The sequence below is a fragment of the Cricetulus griseus genome (genome assembly GCF_003668045.3).
Source record: "Cricetulus griseus strain 17A/GY chromosome 1 unlocalized genomic scaffold, alternate assembly CriGri-PICRH-1.0 chr1_0, whole genome shotgun sequence".
NCBI classification, from domain to species: domain Eukaryota; kingdom Metazoa; phylum Chordata; class Mammalia; order Rodentia; family Cricetidae; genus Cricetulus; species Cricetulus griseus.
In genome coordinates, this window is record NW_023276806.1 from 174,870,614 (window position 1) to 174,894,989 (window position 24,376).

General features: G+C 38.5%; 1 protein-coding gene across 1 annotated transcript in view; it reads right to left on the reverse strand.

Moving 5' to 3' along the window:
- Magi2 (membrane associated guanylate kinase, WW and PDZ domain containing 2) overlaps positions 1-24,376 on the reverse strand; it is a 1,367,305-nt gene that overhangs the window by 1,058,434 nt on the left and 284,495 nt on the right.

A 24,376-nucleotide genomic window follows, 5' to 3' on the forward strand; every position in this document is an offset into this window, starting at 1 on the left:
TAACAGGACTCTTGAACTGCCTCCATCCTAAGTGTGGCTTCATCTCAGGGGAGCTACGGATTCCTCTGTAGGTGTGTGAGAGACCATCCAAGTGCAAGGAAAGCACTCAGAACCCACGAGGCAGTAGCAGATGTACACACCACCAGAGCAGAAAATATCATTTGAAATTCAATTTGAAAGGCTGAATTACATTTTTTCATTTACTAAAAACATTTTATCTAGTTGACAGTGCTTTCGTCAAGATTCATGTTTCTCCCATGGTTAATGTTTATAAAGCACCTTGTGCTGTTCGGTAGGAAGGATTTATAAACCAAAGCTAAATCAATGTCTGGAGATGTGATTTCAAAAGGCACAAACTTCAACTTCTTACTTTGATTTTTAAAAAGTACTCTTGACTTTGAAATTCAAGTTATGCAAGTATGCAAATACGTGCTGTTTCTCTAAAATTCATCACCAGCACAAAGCCCAGACAGTTCCTTCTGAACTGTGCAGCATGTCTGCGGCTTCTGGAACATGGGTGGGTATCAGAGGCCGGGAGAATGGAGGGATGCTTGGGAAACATTTACCTCTCCACCCCCACCTTGCAGATCCAACAAATCAGAATTTCTCTGAGATCTTGGGGTATTTTAGGTTAACAAAGTCCTCCAGGTTTTTAAAGTAGCAGATTTGAGACTTAAAGGTGATGTCAATCACTAACTTTGGTCACCCACACCCTCTATGTTCTCTATATCTGAGGAAGCCACTTAGAGAAAAGTAAGGAAAGAAATTTAATTCCAGTCTCTGAAAGATAAATTCCATGTAGGCTCAAGGTCTACAGAATTACCCTATTATTGGAGGCTTTTGGATCTCCAGTTATGATGACTAACCTCTCTAGAGTAAATTTTTTTCTAAATTTATCTTTGTATCATAAGCACTTAGCACAAGCACTGAATAAATCTGGGTAGATCTTGTATCATTTAGTCATTTTTCAGAACAGGCATACAATGTAAAGTAAAGTGATTGGGACAGTTCCAGGCAAAGCTCAGACTCCACTAGGAGAGGAAAACAGGGAGCATGGGAACAAACACACCCCAGATAATCTGTAGAAAATGATAAGTATTATAAAGAAGACAATGTCATAATGCAATAAATAATATGATGATGAAAGGCCAACAAGTGTGCATTTATATAAATCTGTGGTTAGGGGAGTGAGTTTTGGGTTGGTCCCAGGAGGTCACAGTAAATTCAAAGGTCATGGAAAGAATGAGCTCTGTGTGTGTCCTGCAAGAGGTGGACATGCAGGAACCTGCTGTATCTTGAGGGAGAATCAGGCTGTAAACAAGGAGAGTTGAAGTGGCCCACCATTTAGGATTCTTTATGGAGCTGTCCAGAGGCTAAGGCAGTTAGTTCTCCTTAGGAGTAAGGAACAGAACTGGTTTGGATTTCAGTAAGACCTAAGTTCCAATCTTGGCTTCACCAGGTGATCTTGAAGATGTAACTCTACCAATCTAACTCAGAAATAACAATAGAATAATAGTCATGAGATATAATTGAATAACTTTGTTGTCAAATTTTCTTCCCTGGGGGAGTCATAAACAAAGCCGACCCCTCTTCTATGGTCCCAACAACAAACATAGGCTCTATTCCACCTAAGTGTACTCTGGGGAACTAGTAACTTTTTAAAAATTTTCTTTTGCTTACTTATAGAGTATAGGTAAGGGTTACTTATGGTTGGGGTGCTACTCCCTGAAGTCTGCCCTGAAAGTCTTTACCCAGCAAGGGTAATGGCTTCCACATAGCCTTATAAATGGACCATTTGTTTCCCTTTTCTTCTCCAGCCTGTATACTCTAGCCCTTCCCCAGTGCCATAGGCAACAGGGTAAAATGGTTTACAATAGGTAACATGGAGTGAGTGGGTATTGTGGAATAATATTTTTAACTAGACAAGGATGCACCATATTTGTTTAGACTGGAGTATCTTACTTCTACTTTGTAAAGATGTGTTACATTTGTTTGTATTGCATTTGTTTAATTATGTAAAGAAGGGTTACATTTGTTTCACCTTGCCTGCCTAAGGTACCTGACTGGTCTAATAAAGAGCTGAAAGGCCAATAGCTAAGCAGGAGAGGGATAGGTGGGACTGACTGACACAAAGAATAAGTAAGAGGAGAAATCTAGGCCTAAGAGAGGAGAAGAATCAAAGGAGAGAACAAGGGAGAAAGAGAGAGACATGTCCAGGACCAGAAGCCAGGCAATTGCTAGCCAAACAGACATGAGAATCTCTGAAAGTAAGATACACAGAAGGAAAGAAATGTAAAAAAGCCTTGAGGCAAAACTTAGATAAAGAGAAACGGGTAAGTTATAAGAGCTAGCTAGAAACGAGTCTGAGCTAAGGTAGAGCATTCAAAACCAATAATAAGTGTCAAGATTTGGGAGCCGAAAAAGAAAAAAAAAAAAAAAACCTGCTACAACCGGCTACTCAGGTGAGGATCTTATGACCTTCTAGTAACTATCATCAACAAGCCCAGCAGGGATGATATTTTGCAAGCAGACACAGTGGAACTGTCGAAGATGGCTGTTGTTTGTCACAGAGGATACTGATAGGCAATAGACAGACAGCAGGATTTGCACATGCCCTGGTACCTGATAAGCACTCCTTAAGAAATACCTCCTATTACAATGGGTAAGTAGATTTTTTGCTATTCAAAGTACACTAGGCTGTGGCAATATGCACATTCTTATTGTTTATCTTCATAAATTTGTATTTTTCAATCTATAGCACCATGTACAGTGATGGTGATATATAAGAAAATAGGAGGAACAATGAATGAGTTATTAATAATTTGTACTTCAGATTTTGGCTGATGAATCCTGACTTTCGTGGCATACACTGATCAGGGATGTCCTCCTGCATGCCACGAATATATGTTTCTCTTATTGGTTGATGAATACAGCTGTTTCTGCCAATGGACAGGCAGGATTTAACCAGGCAGGAAATCCAAACAGGGACAGAGAAAGGTAGTTGGCAGAGTCAGGGAGATGCCATGTAGCTGCCTAGGAAGCAAGAGCCTTAAGCACCACTGGTAAGCCAAGACCATGTGGAGATAAACAGATTAATAGAAATGGGTTAATAATTAAGAGAGAGCTAGCCAATAAGAAGCCCGAGTCATAGGCTAAACAGTTTATAATTAATATAAGCCTTTGTGAGTTTATTTGAGACTAAAGGGCTGCAGAACCAAGCAGAATAGAATCCTTCATCTACATGTGGCATCCAAAGTACGGCAAGAATTTCCACATAAAACACCACAAAATCTTAAAAAAATGGTTCTGTATGCATAGAAACTGAGTTGCTCTGGGCTTCCTAGTCTCACAGTCACATGCAGGCCATGGTGCAGAGATGCTGTGGCATTTGGGCTTGAGCACAGCATGCTGCATAGCAAATTTAGCCTTTACTCATACAGGCGAAGAGGTTGGCAGTATGCTACAAGCTGTTTGATGGTGGCATAGACCAGGGTCAAGGTGGTGAGCAGAGCTTCCAGAGCTGGCAGTAATATACCCAGTCACGCTGGAAAGCCTACATGGCTGGAGCCAGCAGCCAAACCCTCCACTTTAATCCAGCCATGCAGTTTAGCAGAATAAAGACTCCTGTGTTCGGGAAAAGATATAGACACACAGTAAAGACAGATTTAGAGGGAAAAGCCCTTTATATGGTTGATAGTATGTTTGAAAATATGTGTAGACTTGGAAGAGAAAAGAAAAAGGATGGGGAAAGTCTATAAAAAAGAAAGTAGCTGGGTATAGTGGCACACTACTTTAATCCCAGCATTCAGGAGGAGGCAAAGGAAGGCAAATTGCTGTGATTTCAAAGCCAGCCTATCTACAGAGTGAGCTCTCATACAGACAAGGATATACAGAAACCATGTCTCAAAAATTCCAGAAAAATTAAAATATATAAAAGAAAAAGAGTAATAAAAAAGCCACATAAAGATGGAAAATAGACAGAGAGTCTGAATATTGTATGATACTATGTTGTCTTTGAATAGTTTTCCCACTGAGGTAGGATCACCAGCTTCTAAAATTTTATCATAAATGCTGAGACCATGCAGCCTCACAGACTACTACAATCAGGATTTGTCCAGGGTTCTAGGTTTTCTCAGGATCCCTTTGGGACTGACAGTGCCCTCAAACAGCAGGAAGCATTATGGAGAGACCAAATTCACAAATATTTTTATAAATGTTTGTTTTCATTTAAATGGGATTTGTTATAAATGGTTAATTATCACAGACAATCTCCCTAAAGAAAAAAGGGAATATAATATAGAAATGAATACTTTGCATTGGTATGGATTTTGGCTTATTGGTATAAACATAAGGTCAATTTTGTTGTATGTATGTTTCTACTCTTGTTTAGGAATTGTGTTTATATAGCTCTTTTAAAATGTAATGTATAATTAAATACAGATTATATATAGTCACTTATAGTAGTCAAAACTTATATTTACATTAGTTAGGCTTGCTAGATATAAAGAGATATATTTCAACTGGATAGATATTCTTCAAAACCTTTCAAAGACCCACAGAATACAGCATTTAAAATGGCTTGTTAGGATGTTTCATCACAATGAGACACAACTGCTCCTGGCAACAACAATTATGTCAGAGAGAAAGATGGACATCAAAGAAACTTGTTATGAAGTTTGCCTTCAATGTGGCAAAACTTGCCAAGAACTGCCCTTGCCTCTACTGCTGACATTTAGCATGCTGTCCAAACTGGGCAAACAGGTTACAAAGAAAATTAACTGCTAAACTTGCCAAGGGACAGGATGTTCCTTCAAGGTTCCTGCTTCATCAAAACATCTGCCGGACATCCTGGACATATAGGCTGAAGTGGGATCCCCCAACTTACAGAGTAACTTTGGGTGACTATCCAGGCAGCAAGATGTTTCCTGTCAGGTCTAGAGTTTATATATTATCCTTTTGTTGTCTTTGATAGAGTTGAAGAAAGATAATTGTGGTTATGGTTTCTTAGTTATGATAACAGATAAGTTGCATGTAAAATTTTAAATTTACAGAGATAGGATAGATGATAGAATATTTTCTTTAAATTTTGCCAAATGTGAATGGGCTAAATATTATAACTATACTTCCTAATTGATAACTGTTATATATATATATATATATATATATATATATATATATTATATATATTACTACATTAAAGTTAAAACCTTCCATTTTATTTAGACAGAAGAAAGGGGGTGATGTATGCTGTGAATATATGTTTCTCTATTAGTTGATGGATAAAGCTGTTTCAACCAATGGACAGGAAGGATTTTGTCAGGTGGAAAATGCCAACAGGGATAGAGAAAGGGAGTAGGTGGAATCAGGCAGACACCATGTAGCCCTTGAGGAAGCAAGAAGCCCAGGCATCACCAGTAAGCCAAGACTACATAAAGATTCACAGATTAATAAAAATGGTTTCATAATTAAGAAAGAGCTAGCCCATAAGAAGCCTTAGAAATCAGTCAAACACTTTATAATTAATATAATCCTCTGTATGTTTATTTGTGATTAAACAGCTGCTGGACCAGGTAGGACAGAAACTTCTGTCTACAATGAAGTTACTGCTTATAGAGTCTCTTGCCAAACGCAACAACTAAGGCTAGACACCTCTGCCCCAGTGCACTGTATGACACATACATTTTCCTGACTATTTTCTTCACCCTGCAACAATGGCAAGTCTCCAGAACCATGGCTTTCCTTGTGGCTCATATTGCCTCTCTCTGCTCTGTTTTTGGAATATGACAGCTTTTCTCAAATAAATTGTATACAGTTTGTCCTGATTCAAACTCAGCAACCCCATGTGAATTCATCCAAACTCATTTAAGGAAGAACAGGAGGAACCAAATAAAAATGAACTATTAACTCTACTATGGTCCTTGAGAACAGCAGCTGTGTGAACTTTTGTAAAGCTCCTCATTTCTGGTCAAAAAAGATAAACAGATGCACTTTTTTCTCATGAAGCTGGTGCTAAACTTATAGTAGTCACACTTGACAAATGTATATAAAATATACTGTTCAGCATTTGGTAGATAGTAATCATCAAAAAGACGGTAGCCACTATTAGTAAAACAGCACAAAATGCCTTCCCCTATTAGCATAGTTCTCCAATTCGTGGAGGTAATGGGCCCTACCCAGCCCTCCGTGTTTGAATTTTCAGGAGAACCACAATACACAGTACTGTGTTCAAAAGCTCCTCAGTCATTTTGAATTGCTCTGCTGAGCACAGCCACATGTAGGAGGAAGGAAACTCATTTTGCTTTATTCTTTGGCCTTTTTGATATGCATTTGTGACTTCATTAACAAAATATGTATACCCCCCTTCACATAACTATAGTTTATTCCGGCTTATGTCTCATTCATTAGTCTGAATTCATTTCCAGTTTACATTGGGTGGATAGGTAGTGTTCCCTTTGAAGGGATTTTTTTGTTTTGTTTTGTTTTCCCTCTGAACACTTAAAAATGTTTTGCTCTGTGAAGAATGCTTGCTTTAGAAGATTTTTTAAGAACATTTCAATGTTGCCTTGCATGCACCATTGCATGTTGCCAGCAATTACACTGATGCATGTTTTCTTAGAAGAGATAGCTTTGAACACTCATAATATGGTTAGAAACATCATGTGTCAATACCAGCTGTTTTCAGGACTACAGCTCTGTAATAGAGCTTGACAAAAATAGACCGGGAGACGAATGGAATAGAGATGAAAACCCTGATATTAACCCACACACCTACCAACATCTGATTTTTGACAAACAATCCAAATTTATACGATGAAACAAAGAGAACATCTTCAACAAATGCTGCTGGCATAACTGGATGTGGACATGTAGATAGACCCAAGCCTATCACCATGCACAAAACTTAAGTCAAAATGGATCAAAGACCTCAATATAAACCCACCCACACTAAACCTATTAGAAGACAAAGTGGGAAATACCCTTGAATGAATTGGTACAGGAGACTGCTTCCTGAACATTACACCAGTAGCACAGACACTGAAGTCAACAATTGATAAATGGGACCTCCTGAAACTGAGAGGCAAAGGACACAGTCAACAAGACAAAACGGCAGCCCACAGATTGAGAAAAGATATTCACCAACCCCGTATCTGACAGATGGCTTATCTCCAAATATACAAAGAACTCAAGAAGCTATTCTCCAAAACACCAAAAAATCTAATTGAAAAGTGGGGTACAGAACTACATAGACAATTCTCCATAGAGGAATCTAAAATCTGAAAGACACATAAGAAAAATGTTCAGCATCCTTAGCCATCAGGGAAATGCAAATCAAAACAACTCTGAGATACCATCTTACTCCTGTCAAAATGGCCAAAATAAAAAACACCAAGGACAGTTAATGCCGGAGAGAATGTGGAGAAAGGGGAAAATTTCTCCACTGCTGGTGGGAGTGCCAACTTGTACAGCCACTTTAGAAATCAGTATGGCAACTCCTCAAGAAAATGGGAATGAGTCTACCACAAGATCCAGCAATTCCATTCTTAAGCATATACCCAAAAGAAGCACATTCATACAACAAAGACATCTGTTCAACGATGTTCATAGCAGCACTATTTGTAATAGCCAGAAACTGGAAGCAGCCTAGATGCCCCTCTACCTAAGAATGGATAGAGAAAATGTGGTACATTTACACAATGGAGTACTACTCAGCGGAGAAAATCAATGGAATCTTGAAATTTGCAGGAAAATGGATGGACCAAAAGAAACCCAATCACAAAAGGCAAACATGATATGTACTCACTCATATGTGGATTTAGACATAGAGTAAAAGATTACCAGCCTACAATCCACACTGCCAGAAAAGCTAGTAAACAAGGAGGACCCTAAGAGAGACATACATGGTCCCCTGGAGAAGGGGAAAGGGTCAAGATCCCCTGAGCAAATTGAGAGCAGGGGAAGAGGGGGGAGGGAGCTATGAAAATGAGAAGGGAAGAAGAGGAAGGATGCAGAGATCATGAGGGAGCAGAAAGTTTGAGTCAGGTGTAGATTAGAAGAAAGGATATGTGATAGGTAGGATTTTAGTTGGGGGATGGTAGGGGAGTATGGGAGATAAAAGGGAACTGGGATTGTCATGTAAAACATTCTTGTTTCTAATTCAAATAAAAAATGATAAAAAAGAAACATTATGTGTCTGAAATGTAGTAGCTCCATGGGCCTTTTGTTGTTCATGTCTCTAAAAACTTCTAGTCACACAGGACATTCTTCTTCAGGGACTGCCCACCTATCTCTGGGTTGACAACAGGCTAGAGCTGCCCCTGAGAAGCTCATAGTTAATGCACCAGGGTGTGGCAAGGGCAAAAATAAAGCTGTTTGGTCAACAACTAAGAACTGAAAATTGTGGTAGGTGTTTGAAGAAAAACAGATGGACACAATGGATTGCGCAGCAGCATGATCAGAATACATCAGAGAGACAATGGAAAAGGCCTCTGTACCAGTGAGTTCTATAAGGATACACGCAGAAGAAGGTAGGAAGAATGCATCCATCTGTATGAAAGTGAGGCTTCGTGGGAGGTAGCAGGGCACGGAGGTAAGCAAAAATAGGAGTGAGAGAATGAAGAAGTACAGTCAGTTTGAAAAAGTTAAAGAATCAGATTTTAGCGGACTCCACCTGAGGTAGGACGAAAAAGAATATAACAGATACAGGCTCACACCAGACTTGGGTGTTTGGTATATAAAAGTACCAGTTGGCATTTTTCATGCCTGTCCTTATTAGGATTACTCTTGCTATGAAGAAACACCATTGTGTAAAGCAACTTGGGTAGGAAAGGGTTTATTTTTCTTATACTATTATTCATCATTGAAAGAAATCAAACATGTCAGGAACCAGGACATGGAGGAATGCTTCTTACTGGCTTGTTCCATATGGCTTGCCCAATCTGCTTTTTTAAAACCCAGGATCACCAGCCCAAGGATGTCACACCCACAATGGGCTGGTCCCTCCTCCGTCAATCACTAATGAAGAAAATGCCCTATAGGCTTGCCTACAGCCTGACCTTATGGAGACATTTTCTTAATTGAGGTTCCCTCCTCCCTGATGAATTTAGCCTTGTCAAATTCACATAAAACGATCCAGCACACATGCCTAAAATGCATACATGAACAATTAAGAAACAGGAGATTAGGCTGGAGTGATGGATGGGCAGTTAGAAGCATTTGCTACTTTTACAGAAGAAACAGATTCAAGTGTGGGAACTGACAGGACAGCACATGGTTATCTGAAACTCTAGTTCCAGGGGATGCAGTGTCCTCTTGTGGCCTCTAGAGGCTCCAGGCACACATTAGGTGCACATGCATACACCCAGGCAGAGACACACACATAAAGTGACATTTAAAAATTGAAAACGACAAACTCATAAAAGAAATAGTTGTATATGTCACATTGGGCCAATAACTTTTAGCAACAGCTTTTAAATATACTATTAATTATTTTTGCTAATGTATACCTGCATGTTCTTGTTCATGAAACATATTTATCATATATAATATAAAATTCATTTATCTTACCTGAGAGTGCAGTTTGCAGATAGTTTCTTTTGCTATTTTTCTGTTTAATTATCTTATTGGTAAAAATATTATGCTAGTAACAATTATCATTAATCTTTTCCTGTGTCCAACTAACTAGTTTATAAAGAATTGCTTTGTTTTGTTCTGTTTTTATACAGTGTTTTTCAAAGTAAGCTTCCTTTCTTTGCTTCTCCCCTACCTTCTCAGCTAGCCTCTGTCACTTCCCCCTTGGGTCCTTTCTGCTTTCACTTAGCATGTGCCCTTTGGGTCCTCAATGCCTTTGGTTTCCCTCCTCTGTCTACATCTGCTCCCACACTGCTTGTTACATACACACAAACCTCAGAAGTCAGGATATGAATGTAAAAAGAATACAGGATTCTGCCTTTCTAAATATTGTTACCTCACTGGCTATAATAGTTTGCAGAGTCACCCATTTTCCTACATAATATCCTGAATAGTTGAGTAAAATCCCATTGTGTATATATACCATGTTCTCCTTATCCATTCTTTTGATGGATTTCTGGGCTGGTTCCATCTCCTTCCCATTGTGTATCATCTTTGGGCATTTTTCACCAGGTAAAAGTTAGTTCCAGCTTATCTCCCATCAGATAAAAGTTTCCATTTGTACCTTTCCAATGCAATTTCAAAAGTACTCAATGAAATAGTTACTGAATTGCAATGATCCAAAAAAGTTTTGATTTCATCATTTCACAAAAGAGCAAAGACAGCTTAAAATATCAACTTTGCTGGATGACATTTGCACGTCAAGCTTTCCTTTCCTGGCTGTTGAAGAATGTTATTTTATTACAAATTTGATTACATTTGATCTTATTTTGACTGTCTCTGAGGAAAGTCTTTCTTCAAACTACAGTGAATACAAACAAATTGGAAGGGCATCACCTAGAATTGCTAACAAATGCTAAACCCAGACAAGTGATCAGTATCACTGATTTAAAAAAAAAAGAAAAAGAAAAGAAAACCAAGTGTAGTCGTTTCAGAAAAAGACTACAAATGCCAGACCATAATCACCATGGAAGCTCTTACTTGGTATTAACATTTCTTCAAGTAGGATGGTACACAAAGGCAGACTCAAACTCTATGTGGCTTCCTCAAATCTTGTAAAATGTTTATCTCTCCATCCCTGGCCTATTAGGATTTTCTCTTTGGTCTCAGCTGTCATTTGGGCTTTCTCCCGATGTTCTACCTGCTTGTCTAAAATGACCTGCTGCTCCTTTTCCCCTCCAAATGTCACCTCACAGCTAACCCGTGGCACGATGTCTATTCTGCCTGATCAAATCATTTTTTGTTACATGGCTTCATTCAATCATTTTCAGTCTGCCGCCTGGTCCACCTGTGGAAAATGTGGGAAATGTGTTGACTCTATATAATATGTTCAAATCACCATCTGTCTTTGGTATCATCAACTTATTAGAATCTTTACATGGCATGTCTCTGACATCCAATGACAGCTGGATGGGAGGGCCCTGGTCCTTGAGCCCATCGTCCTGGGCACAAGTGGCCTTGATCTTCCTTAAGAAACTCAAGTTACCTGAAATCAGCAGAAGTGTGACAAGATGTGGAATTCTCTAGACTGAGGTAGGTGGCACATATTATGGGGAAATCCAAGGTTCAAGGGCAGGTAAAGAAGCACAGTGAACTATTTAAAGGCTTATTCTGGGTGTAATATGCAGCTAGGGGCACGGGAGCTTGTTTTGAACAGGAAATGGAAGTTGCTTCTGCTCCTGAGTGAGATGTTTTTCAAAACCAAACTGCCTGCTGTATTCTGATCATCAGGTCAATTGTCAATTTTGTATTTAGTTTTTTTTTTTTTCTATTTTGAAAACATTAGCTGCAAAGTTTTCCACAAGGAAAAGCTTTTCCATTTTTCTAGAAAACACCATTTAGTAACTGAGAGCCTATCTTTTTGTCATTGTCACAATGGATACTCCACACTACACAGAACCTTGTAGATTCTGTGCATCATTAGGATGGATGTTTTCTGCAGGCCTCGTGTCCCCTCTGAGTATATAAACTCTACCGATGGACATATTTGCTGCAAAGCATAAGATCAACAAAAGCAGAAGCACAGCTTTATCCTGACTTTGTCCTAATAGAGATCTCCTGACTTTTGAAGGTTTGCCTACTGTGAAAGCCCTTGGCAGTGTCTTCGAATCTGGTCTGCGTTTCACCGCTAAGAAAACTCTTCAGTACATTTGCTAGACTTGCAGATTTGAGATCCTAAGGGGTGTCTGTTTCAACCTGCATATCCAGACTAAAAAGTAGATAATAATAAAAAAATAAAAAATTGTAAAGGAGCAAAGATGTTTAGGACTGCAAAAGAAACATTTGAATAACAATGTCTCTCTCTTTAAAATCAGATCCTTCGCCTATGTGCCAAGACACGAGTTCAAGAGGTTGGATTTTCACTTTTCAAGCTGACAACATAATTATCACCTACCGAAGCCACAAACACATATTCCCCATAGTGTTTGAATCTTTATTATTGGAGGCACAGCCCTTTTAACAATCTAACATAATGCTAAATTATAAGCTCATGTCCTGTTCAACTGCCAGATGGGATCTTTGTTTACTTCCACAAAGCAGAGCTGAATATTTACAGAAATATACATATTTACAGAAATATGCATATTCAGAGGATAATAATCTCCAAAAGGAAAATGATTATGGATGCTCTATAAATGAGAAGAAACATTAGCAAACAAGGCAATTACAGTCAGATCAAAGACAGGTAACAAACTTGCTGTTTCGGGGAGAATGGAGAGCTTGTCCTGTGTGTTTCTTGATTGTTAGAACAGGCATAGAACAAAGCATCTGGGGAAACTGGTACAGGTTTGAATATCAAATTTTTTTGAAATGCAATTATGAGAAAATATTCAGATCTCCTCAACTGCAAAATGCCAAAAAGTAACTTGGTAGATAACATTTCCCACAGATGGAATTCTAAGAGGGCCCTGATATGCCCACAGTATACCACACCTGCTCTCTGAATGTGGGAAGGACCATGATTATGATGGAGTTTAATATACATTTGGTTTTGTCATAGCATAAATGCCCAAGACACTAGATGATGATGTCATACTGTTCAAGACAGACTAAGATTGCTTAAGAAAGTTGCACTTAGCCTTGAGGAAGGAAACTGCCATGCTGTAGAGACAGATATTTGTAGAAGACAGCTGAGCCTCTAGAGATAAACATGATAGGTAGCAAGAATCAGGAGCTGCATTGGAGGGATGACTCAGTGAGTACTTTACTTTCTGTGCAAGAATAAATATCTAAATTCAGATCTTTAGAGCCCATGAAAAATCTATGTTTGGTGGCAACCATGTTAGAGACCTGGTCTCTTGTAGACCAGGCTGGTCTCGAACTCACAGAGATCCGCCTGCCTCTGCCTCCCGAGTGCTGGGATTAAAGGCGTGTGCCACCACTGCCCAGCTAACAATTACAGTTTTAAAAAGGAAAGGCCACATTGACTTCAGCTTACAATCACAAGGAATGAGATTGGCTGAAATTGGGGACATTGGAAGAAGATTGCCAAGCCTCTGATGAGCTCAAAACCCCAGGAAACACTTTTATCTCAGCCCAGTGAGATCTAGAAAGAACTTAGCCAATAGCTCTCCAGACTCCTGATGTGGCAAATCAAGATATATTGAAATTATGTTGCTTAATTTGCGTTTTTCTGTTTGTGATTATTTGTGGATTAATAAACATATTCTTTATGTTTTGACATCAAAAGCACTCCAGTGTGCCTATTAAACAGTAGATAAACTCAACCTCAACAAACAAAAATGTTGTTGATGGGTAAGTTCAAGCTCTCCTTTACATTTTGCTCCATGAATCCAGAAGATGAATATTTTCACATCCCTGAACAGGACAGGGTGAAAATCTCTGCTAAGGCCTACAAATGAGTCTAACAGAAAGTTCGTACTGGTGCAGAGAAAAATCTTAGTCTTAAAACCTGGTGCTAGTAAAGCTAAGAGGTCCAGATGCTGGGAACTCATGCTGCCCATAAATCCTGTTTCCATCATCAATAAAGTACAGATGGAATTCCACTTGAGCACCTGTGTTTTGGCCAGCTTTCTGGATAATTCTCTCATTTGCTCAATTTCATACCTCCAAATACTTCAAACCTTTTTGCTCCTATTTAATAATATTGTACCATTCATGTCTATGAGAGTTTGGAAGGACCTACGGGTTCCTTTTACAGAAAAGAGAATTTGAATTATGTAAATCTTTTGGAGGACGCTTGGGAGGACCATGCACTGGGGTATTCAAAACTTGAGTCTGGGAAAATTCCTTTGCGCTTCCCTTTGTTTTGCGTCTTATTCATACTTCATATAACTTCAAAAACCCTGCAACAGTCCCCTGTACTCTTTCTCCACTCTTCTTTCTATAAACTTTCCTATCAGGACCAAAAATCCTTTCTTCACTCTTAAAATGAGAGTAAGATAAAGGAGAGTCTCTCTCTCTCACACACACACACACACACACACACACTAATCCACATTTCCTTTGATTTCTAAACTCATTTTTTCTTTATCTTTTTTTGGGGGTTTTCAATACAGGGCTTCTCTGTATTGTTTTGGAGGCTGTCCTGGAACTCTCTCTGTAAACCAGGGTGACCTCAAACTCACAGAGATCCCCCTGCCTCTGCCTCCTGACTGCTGGGATTAAAGGCCTGCACCACCAATGCTTGGCCATTTTTTTCTTTATCTTAATTGCTAACTTGTTCCAAGAGATGTGTAAGTAATTTCTTATCATTCCATTTTTTCACATCTGGTTTCATTCTTAATCCATTCTGAGACAGTTAATCAGTCTCTGGACAAGAGAAGCTGCTTCCTGCTCCAGTCTAATCAGACATATCTATCTCACTGAGCATCACAGAGACATTAACAGACCCTCTCCTGGCACCGCCTTCTACAAAAGAGCATTATAAAACTCAGAGATATGTGTATGGTGCGTGACTACATTTACATCACTAGAGAGATTTTTAATCCTGATTTTCATTGCTTTGGTTGTGCATGCTTGTGTGAACCCTCACACAAGCTAATGTTTAATTAAGAATTTTCCTGGTTAGCTGTGGCTATTGTGTTATGTAGACACCATCAAAACTTCACCTTTTATTTTTTAAAGACAACTTCCTATAGCCCTCAGTACCCTTATGAAATTAAGAAAATTAACAATAATTCATTAATATATGTTAATATTAATTGTCATTAAAATATGTTTTAGCACACCAATGACATTTTATGCTGGAGAGAATGTGGAGAAAGGGGAATGATTCTCCACTAATGGGGGAGTGTCAACTCATATAGGCACTTTGGAAATCAGTATGGAAGTTCCTCAAGAAAATGGGAATCAGTCTACTACAAGATCCAGCAATTCCACTCTTAGGCATATACCCAAAAGATGCACATTCATACAATAAGGACATGTGTTCAACCATGTTCATAACAGCATTATTTGTAACAGCCAGTTGAAGAATGGGTAGAGAAAATGTGGTACATTTACACAATGGAGTACTATCCAGTGGGGGAAAAAAAAAGGAATCTTTCCAGGCGTTGGTGGTGTATCAGCCTGATCTACAAGAGCTAGTTCCAAAAGCCACAGAGAAACCCTGTCTCAGAAAACCAAAACCAAAAAAATAAAAAATAAAAAAATGGAATCTTGAAATTCCCAGGTAAATGGATAGAACTAGAAGAAAAGCATGTTGAGCAAGGTAACCCAGTCACAGAAAGACAAGCATGATATGTACTCACTCATATATCATATATGGATTTTGGACATAGAGCAAAGGATTACCAGCCTACAATCCACACCACCAGAAAAGCTAGGAAACAAGGAAGACCCTAAGAGTGATATGCATGGTCCCCCAGAAAAGGGGAAAGGGACAAGATCTCCTAAGAAAATTGGAAGCAGTGTAGAGGGAGTTAGGAGAAAGAGAAGGGGAGACGAGGACATGAGAGAGCAGGAAGATGAAGTTAGGGGAAGAATAGAGGAGAGCAAGAAAAGAGATACCATCATAGAGGGAGCCATTATAGGTTAAAGAGAAATGTACTGAGATCTACAAGGTTGACACCAACTAACAATCTAATAGTCAAGATGCTACCTTAAATTCCCTCCCCTGAAAATGAGATTGATGACTACCTTATATGCCATCCTAGAGCCTTCATATAGAAGCTGATGGAAGCAGAAGCAGACACCCACAACTAAACATTGAGCTGAACCCTGGAACCCAGTTGCAGAAGGGGAAGAGTGATGAGCAAAGGGGACAAGGCCAGGCTGGAGAAACCCACAGAAACAGCTGAACTGAACAAGGGGTTGCTCATGGACTCCAGTCTGATAGCTGGGAAACCAGAATAGGAATGAACCAGACTACCTGACTGTGGGTGTCAGTGAGGAGGCCTGAGCAATCAGTGGGGCCTTTTGCAGTGTATAAGTATTTATCCCTAGTTTACGAATGGACTTTGGGAGCCCAGTCCACATAGAGGGATACTTTCTCAGCCTGGACACACACGGGGCGGGGGGGGGGGCTAGACCCTGCTCCAAATGATATGAGAGACTTTGAAGATCCCCCCATGAAAGATCTCACCCTCCATGGGGAGCAGAAAGGGGATGGGGTCAGGGGTTGCTGGGGGGCAGGGGAGGAGGGAAGGGAGAGGGAACTGGGATTGACATGTAAAACAAAACTTGTTTCTAATTTAAATAAAAAATCTGAGGAAAAAAGTTTTAGCTATTTTTCTTATATTATGAACCTGTTTTCAGATGCCATCCAGCGCTTCATTACATTCCTGCAGGCCTGATCTGGAACCACCACCCTGCCCTTTTCCATGAGCACATGGCATTGATTTTGGAATGGCCTGTGTTGTACATTTGTCTGGTTCATTGCATCATAATGTTAGGAATTGAGTCAAAATACAAACAAAAACTCAGTTTAAATATTTGGAAGATTTCATGTTCAGTGGCAGTGACTGATTCATGTTCTATATCAGCAGGAGGTCCATAAGTCAGATGGCCTTATCCACAAGCTAGAATTGCCCCTGCTTAATCAGCAATCAATCAGTGGTGGTGAGCCTCCTGAATGTGTGGACAATCTTCCACCTAACAGTCTTATCATCCGTTGGTACCCTTTGCCTTTAGAAGCCTTTTAATTTTGTTATCATCGGAATTACACAGTCTCCATCTCCATCTTTGTTCTATTTCCCCCCTTTATTCTGGTCCCTTTGCATCTCCTTTGATGCTGCTATTCCTTGGAGCTCCTTGAACGCTGGACCACTTGTAGGTAATTAGGGTTGCTGCTCATTAATATAGTGAAAGAGGGAAATAGAGTGTGTGTTTTAAAAATTATTTTTATTAGTTCAAATTAGAAACAAGCTTGCTTCACATGTCAATCCCTTCTCCCTCTCCTTCCCCTTCCCCACCCCCCACTAGCCCTCCACTCAATCCCCCTTTGCACTCCCCAGGAAGGGTAAGGCCTTCCATGGAGGTTCCCCAAAGTCTGGATAGTGTGCATTTTAATGCAAGGGATTAGAAAGAAAAAAGATTCTTGTTGTCTCTCTTTAAATTTTAATGTGATGATTAGAAAAATTCGTCTCCCCAAATTACCAATCATTATAGTTAAAACTTTAGAATAGTATGTTTTAAAATATTCAACCACATAATGTTTAAGGATTCTTTTTATTAGTGTGAAGACTTTTCAAGTTTCATTTGACTATTATTCTAATACCAAAGACAGAGGTGTATGTCTCCCACCTCACTGCCATTGGAAAGCTACTGGCCTGTTCACAGCCAGTCCCTCAGCACCCAGTAGAGACCTGATGGGTGGGCTTTCTAGCCCATGGCTGATCCCTTGTTGAAGTATTTATCAAGCACATTTTTACTATTTTTCTATTTTATTTTGCTCAAAAAATAAATGTATAGTTCATGAAACCTTCCTATGACTATTTAGGGGACTTTTAACTGCATTTTACAAGATTACAACACATACCCAACCCCAGTCACACTGCCAACCAAGCATGCTGGAGATCTGCAGGTTTTAAATCCAATTAAAACTTCCAGGAAGGGTGACTATTCCTAAGTACATGTGTGTGCATGTGTGTGCACATGTGTGTGTCATGGGGCAGGGATGGAGGTCAGAAAACAATTATCTAGAGTAGATTCTTTCTTTGCAGTGTGGGGTTCGTGATCAAGCACAGATCATCCGGCTTGCTTTGCACCATGTTTACCTACTGAGGCATCTTTTTGGCCCTGCCATTTGAATTTTTATATTACTAGATTGAATACCCAGAAACCACTCAGTAAACATTCACAAAAGTCTCTGCAGTTTTCCCTAGGTTACTTATACCCACTGCAATTTGTGTTTATTCAAAATTTAATTTCCATTACTTAGACATTACATAAAAGCTAGAAGACCAGAGTTTAAAGAGAAAACAGTTATCCATCATTAAAATTATATTTTGAAGATTTATTTATTTTTATTTTATGGGTATGAGTGCCTTATGTGCATGTATAAACATCTACCATGTGCATGAGGCTCCCCTAGAGGTCAGAAGATGACATTGGATCCCTTGGAACTGGAGTTACATGGTCCTTTGCAAGAGCCCCATGTTAACTGGTGGACTATCTTGCCATGAACAAAGAAATTATTTTTAAATGCTTTTCAAATGTAACTCTGAGGTACTATCTATTCCCAACATGTGCTATAAAGTCAAATGATGACATTTATTTGAATATTTTACAGTAAGATATATGTTCATGTTTTAAATAACATAGAAAATATTTTATTATCTACAGCATACTGTGCCTTGAACTTGCAGATAAACAGCAGTTTAATGTTCAATGTTATAAATGGATATAATTAAGACTACCTACTTCATAGCTTACTTAATTCAAAATCCCTTGTCTACAAAAATAATCATGATTGTAAAATACACTATGGAGATTTTTAAAATTGTACCACTTAGAATATTCAAATTTATCAGCCTATCAGATAGGACAAGGGATTTGGAGGGAACATTTTGAACAACTTGATCCTTAATTAAAATAAAACTCCATGAAAGAAAATGAGTTGTACTTCAAATGAAAATAATTGACAACATTCTTAGTAGCCTAACATTTAACCTCTTTTTGTGATTGCAGAACAATTATCTATAATTCATTTTATGGTGTGTGTGTTCCCAGTGTACATCATAAACCATCATAAGTTTTATATTTGCTTTTCAAGAATAAAATCTGTCAATTTTTTTTGTTATAGTTGTAGGATACATTAGCTTACTGGGCTGCTAATACCATAAACTGTGTGTTGGGGAAAACAGGGATGTATTTTCTCACTTTGAATTTAGAAACCTGAAATCAAGGTTTATGTTTCTCTGGAGATGATCAGGAAGGCTCTCTTCCAGGTTCATTTCCAACTTTCTGATCACCATGGTCCCACAATTCTATGGCATTTCCTCCATGTACCCAACTGGGTTCAAATCTTGACTTTTTGGAGAATATCGCTTGTATTGGATTAGAGGCTGATCCCACCATGACTTCATCTTAAATAATTGTATCTACAATGTCTTTGTTTCTAAGGGTCATATTATAATGAACAAGGAGTTAGAGCTACAAAATTTGAAATTTTGTTAGGCCCCAGTTTACCTGCAACCAAAAATTTGTTTATATTTTTCTTATAACAAAATATATTAGCACAAGCAATACACACACACACACACACACACACACACACACACACACAACACACACACAGAGAGAGAGAGAGAGAGAGAGAGAGAGAGAGAGAGAGAGACCACACTTCACAATTCCATGCATATTATTCACTGTTTCTGTAAAGTTTTCATTAAGTAAACGTGGATGATAAGTTTAAAAATAATTCACCTTAGTTTTTACTGATACCACCTAAAATCAAAGCATAACAACAACAACAACAACAAAACAGTTTTTCTTGCTTTTGATGGTATTCCAAACTGTCAGTTACTTTCACAGATTCCAAAATGCCTGGACACACCTACTTTTTGGATTCTAAAGTATTAATTTTAAGGGAAATGTTGGCCTTTTCAAGTTGTGCCTCACGTTCACATTATTGCAGGTGTGTCATCAATACCTTAGTATTGCCTTCAGAACATTAGAGATCAGAAGGGCTATGATGCAGCTCAGTTGGAAGAGTGCCTGTCCACTATGTACTATAAAATCTGGGTAGAGAGACACACACCTGTAATAGCAGCACTTGAAAGGTAGGTAGAGGCAGGAGGAACTGTTCCTGGGCATTCTTAGCTACATAGTGAGTTCAAGGTCAAATTGCTCTACATGACATCCTGTCTCAAAAATTAAATAAAATACAAGTTAATAATTTCAGTGTTTGTCCAATCACATATTCCCCAGCAATTTACAACCAAGTAACCTTATGCTCCTAAACCACACAGCTGTAGTCAATCACCAGTTGATTCACTCTGTCCTATTTGTAGAAGGCAAGAAGGAGCAGATGGAAATAGGAAAAGGAAGTTTGAAACAGAATTATACAATTAAAAAGATAAGGGTGGGTTACAGAGAATGCAATGAAAGTTATAAGCCAGATAGATCAATGTTATGAATTGTTAAACTACAATAAGATAACTCTTTCCTTCACGTTGTCATTTGAGACATTGAAATTAATGTTAAAAATAGAAATGAGGTACTTTCTATCATCTTTGGTAGCTAATATACTTTAAAAAATGACAGCATTTGTAAAAAGACAAGAAACACCAGGGACACCTTATTAGACAAGTAAAAGTCCAAAGGAGGAATTAAATGCCTGTGCAAACTATGATATTAATGGCATATAACTTTTAGAGTTGATTCCAACAAGCTAACACTCAAAGGGAATAGTGCATTGGTTTAAACTAAATGCCACTATGTATGTATGTATGTATGTATGTATGTATGTATGTATGTATGTATGTATTTCACAGAAAACCTATAAATCATGGAATGAGCTCCCTAATACACACAGAGATTGGCACTGAAATGTTTCCAAACAGCACAGTGTGTCCCTCCCACAGCAAAATGGAAGGTGTTGCTCATGTGAATGAACTCTTGGTGCTTTTTGTCAAAGAGTATTTCCCAACTTGACATAGTTGGGATGTGGAGGACCATTTAAAAGGTAAGCCAATGAGGGCTCTCAGGTCACTGGGAGTCTCCCCTTGAAGGGGATAAATTTGACCACCGACCATGAAATGACCCAGGCTTCTGTACCATGCATTCTCACCATGATAGAGTGTGCTGCCACAGACCCATACACTTGTCAATATGTCAAACATAGAAAACTCCAAAACTGAGAATCCAAATCAATCTCCCCTTTCTGAAGCTGTTCTAGTTAGGCATTTGATACAGTGCTGGAATACTGAATAACACATTTGAATCTGAAAATTTATATTGGTATAGAATGGACTTGTTAGGGAAAATCTTACAATGTGTCCTAGAACTAAAATTTTAATGTAATTTTATGCAAAACCCAGCACCTATGGAGCAAAATTTATAAATCTTAGTTATGCTTTGAAATTTTTGTACATGTGTACGTTGGTTCTTGATTGTATCTACCCATCAACCTCCAAATATATTTCATGTGCTCCTTATTCATTGAGTCCAGTGTTGCCCATTTATTCATGGCCTGGGGTCATCAACTCTGGTGTAGCCAACCCAACAGTTGCCCCACATATAAAGGAAAGTGACTCCACTCTAATAGAAGCCATAAGCTAATATAGCTCCTCAGTTAGAGATAGCTCAGGTGTTCCTCCACATTCCCTGCTGGAGTTTTAGATAAGTTTTATCTTTGTCATATCTTGTGTAAGCAACCACAGCTATTGTGAGTCCCTATGTGTCATGTACAGGGGACATCACTTGACATCACTTTCCCCATTTTACTGTCCTTATATTCTTTCTATCTCGTGTTCCCTGAGCTATAAGTTTGACCATTTTTACAGTAACAGGTGTGAACTCCCCTCTATGAAACAGACCTGAAATCTAATCAAAAGAGCAGTTGGATACCCCCTAAGCAGTCTTGTTACCATTGCCCCAGTGGGCACACATTGACTGTCTGGTAGCATGTAGGGTCCAGTCTTGGATTAGACCACTCATTTCTTTTCTCCTCTAGCAACCTGTACAGTACCTTTCTGCACTAAAAATGCTGGCCAGCAGGGATCACTTAAGTCTTCATCAACACAAGACTGATTTGTTTTTCTTTTGCAGCCTGATTGTGTGGTGTCTTTTGCAATAGAATTTTACTTTTAGTTATGGGACATCAAAGAGGCATGCCAATAGTCTGTATTAGTTTATTTCAGTTACATGTACATATGAAAGTGTTTATATGGATCATGTATTCTGGATTATTATATAAATGCATTTCTTTAATACAAGCTAAAATAAAAATAAAAAATTGAATACCTCTGTTATACATGGATAAGGAATGAATTAAGTATATTCTGCCCTTTGGGTGAATAAGAAGACACGGAAAAAGGTGTGTCAAAATCTAAACAAAATCACTAGAGCAAATTTTCGTGTATATGCCAGCCCTGAAAGAATAGTTGATGTTTCCAAAAGTCAATCTCAAAGAGAAAGGGTCACTGACTAAGTCTCTCCACTAAAGTCTATGGCTTAGAGTGTAGTCAAAAGTGAAGGAACATTGCAAACAGGGATAAGCTATTGCAGCACAATATTCTCAACAGAGATGAAAGGAGCCTTAATATATAAACAGTACTTACATATCAATTTTAAATGCACTGATTCTATAACTATAGACCAGCAGTTCTCAGCCTGTGGATCATGAATCACAGAGGCCATTGGAAAACAGATACTTACATTACAATTCATAGCAGTAGCAAAATTACAGTTATGAAGGAGCAACAAAAATAATTTTAAGGTGTGGGTGAGCATAGCATGAAGAACTGTATGAAAGGGTCAGGACATTAGGGAGGTGTGAACCATCGCTCTAGACCATTGCAGAACAGAGGGTGCAATTGAATGGAAATGTTTGCATTCATTAGAAATTTAGGATAGAAGGCAATAAAATAGTTCTTTCCTTATCAAATTTTGTAAGAAATATTAAAAAAAGATGGACACATTATTGGAGGCAATGTAAATTGGTACACACTATTTACTTTTCCTGTTCAGCAATGTATCCAGGCCCTAAAATGCTATTTTTCTTTGACCCAGTAATTCCGTTTTATAAAATTTCTCCAAAAGGAATAGTTTGAAATATGCACCTTAGTTCAGCTATTCTTAATATTTCTTATAATGATGCTAATTATATGCTTTGCACGCTGTTAGCAGAGCGACCTGCAGTAAATGCATGTTGTCATTTGAATACATTTTAATGGAATACAAAAAATCAGTCTATAACCAAAATAAGCTGAATCAAAACTTTCTTCTTTTAAGTATGAAAGATGATTGGAAGAAAGTCAGTAAACAGTGATTTATTCTTTGAGTTGAAACATGGTGGAGATTGTGGTTAATTAAAAATTTCTTCTTTATATTCATTTTTCTGGTTGTCCACACATTTTAAATAACTGAATACTCTTTCTCTCACACTAAGAGTTCCATTTACTTTGAAACCAACCCAACTCCCAACTCCCTGCTGCCCTTCTGATCCTGCCACACTGTGGTTCTCTAAGGAGTTCCTTAAATGAAGAGATTAGAATGGCTTCAAATTAACACATTTGTTTGTTTTCTTTATCTAAATTGCTTCTTTGAAAAATGAATGCCTGAAGGTGCTGTAAACTGTTCATTTAAGTACAATTAAGCAACCCCCTAGCTACTTCCTCTTTTGTGCTGGAGAGTTTTTTCTGAGTGTAAACCTTGGAGGTAGTGTTCACTTCTGTTCTTTTGATTCATCTTCTGCCTCACCTGCTAGGAGCCAGAATTTTCAGAAGCTAACAAATCTGCTAAGATAATGGTTCCCCATTAAACTTGAATTAATAGGTTAATCCTGCATAAGATAGCAAAGCTTGCAATATAAGCAATTGTTATCCCTTCACGTTTAGCATAATGTGTGCTGACAACTTTATATTGCAAATGAACAGAGTGGACTTGGACTCAAGTATCCCTTTAAAATAGAACTGGGGTCTTAGTAGAAACTGCCTGGGTCTTGCCCAAGGTCTCACTTGGGGCTGGAGTAGCCCACACTCACTTGTAGACTCAGATGGGAAAACTAGAACTTGTCCTTGTAGCCTAATATATGAGAACTCGGGAGGGCCATCCTTTGGGCTTGATCTGTGTAGCAGTTAGCACTTTCCTTCTGCCCTGACATGATTTCCTTCTTTCTACTCTACAAATCTTGACCTTAGAGACCCACTACAGATTAACCAAATTCGAGGTAAACTCCACAGAAAACCAAGCCTCATCTGAGTCTATGAATCAGTACTCCGATACAGGTGGCTGGTGGACTCCTGGATACATTTTGTATTTTTTTAATGTCATAAATGATGAAAGAAAAATGTGGAAATAGGGAGTAGCAATAATGGGAAACATTGGTTATCATTATTAAAGGGCATTAGTTCATAATTTCATAACATATCATAATCCATATTCAAGAGAATTTGAAAATAACTTATTTTGAGGTATTTTTGTGAAACTCTGCTCTAAACAAAAGCACCTTCCTATTACAAGCTCTCGCACAATTTCACTGAAATGGTGGCCACACTGAAAGCTCTGATTTGTCTTTAGTGATCTCAGCGAAGCAGCTGATTCTGGCCCCTGCTCTGATGCTCCTGTGGAAAACAAGATCATTGTGAGTTTAGCAAGCTGAACTTTGACACTGACACTT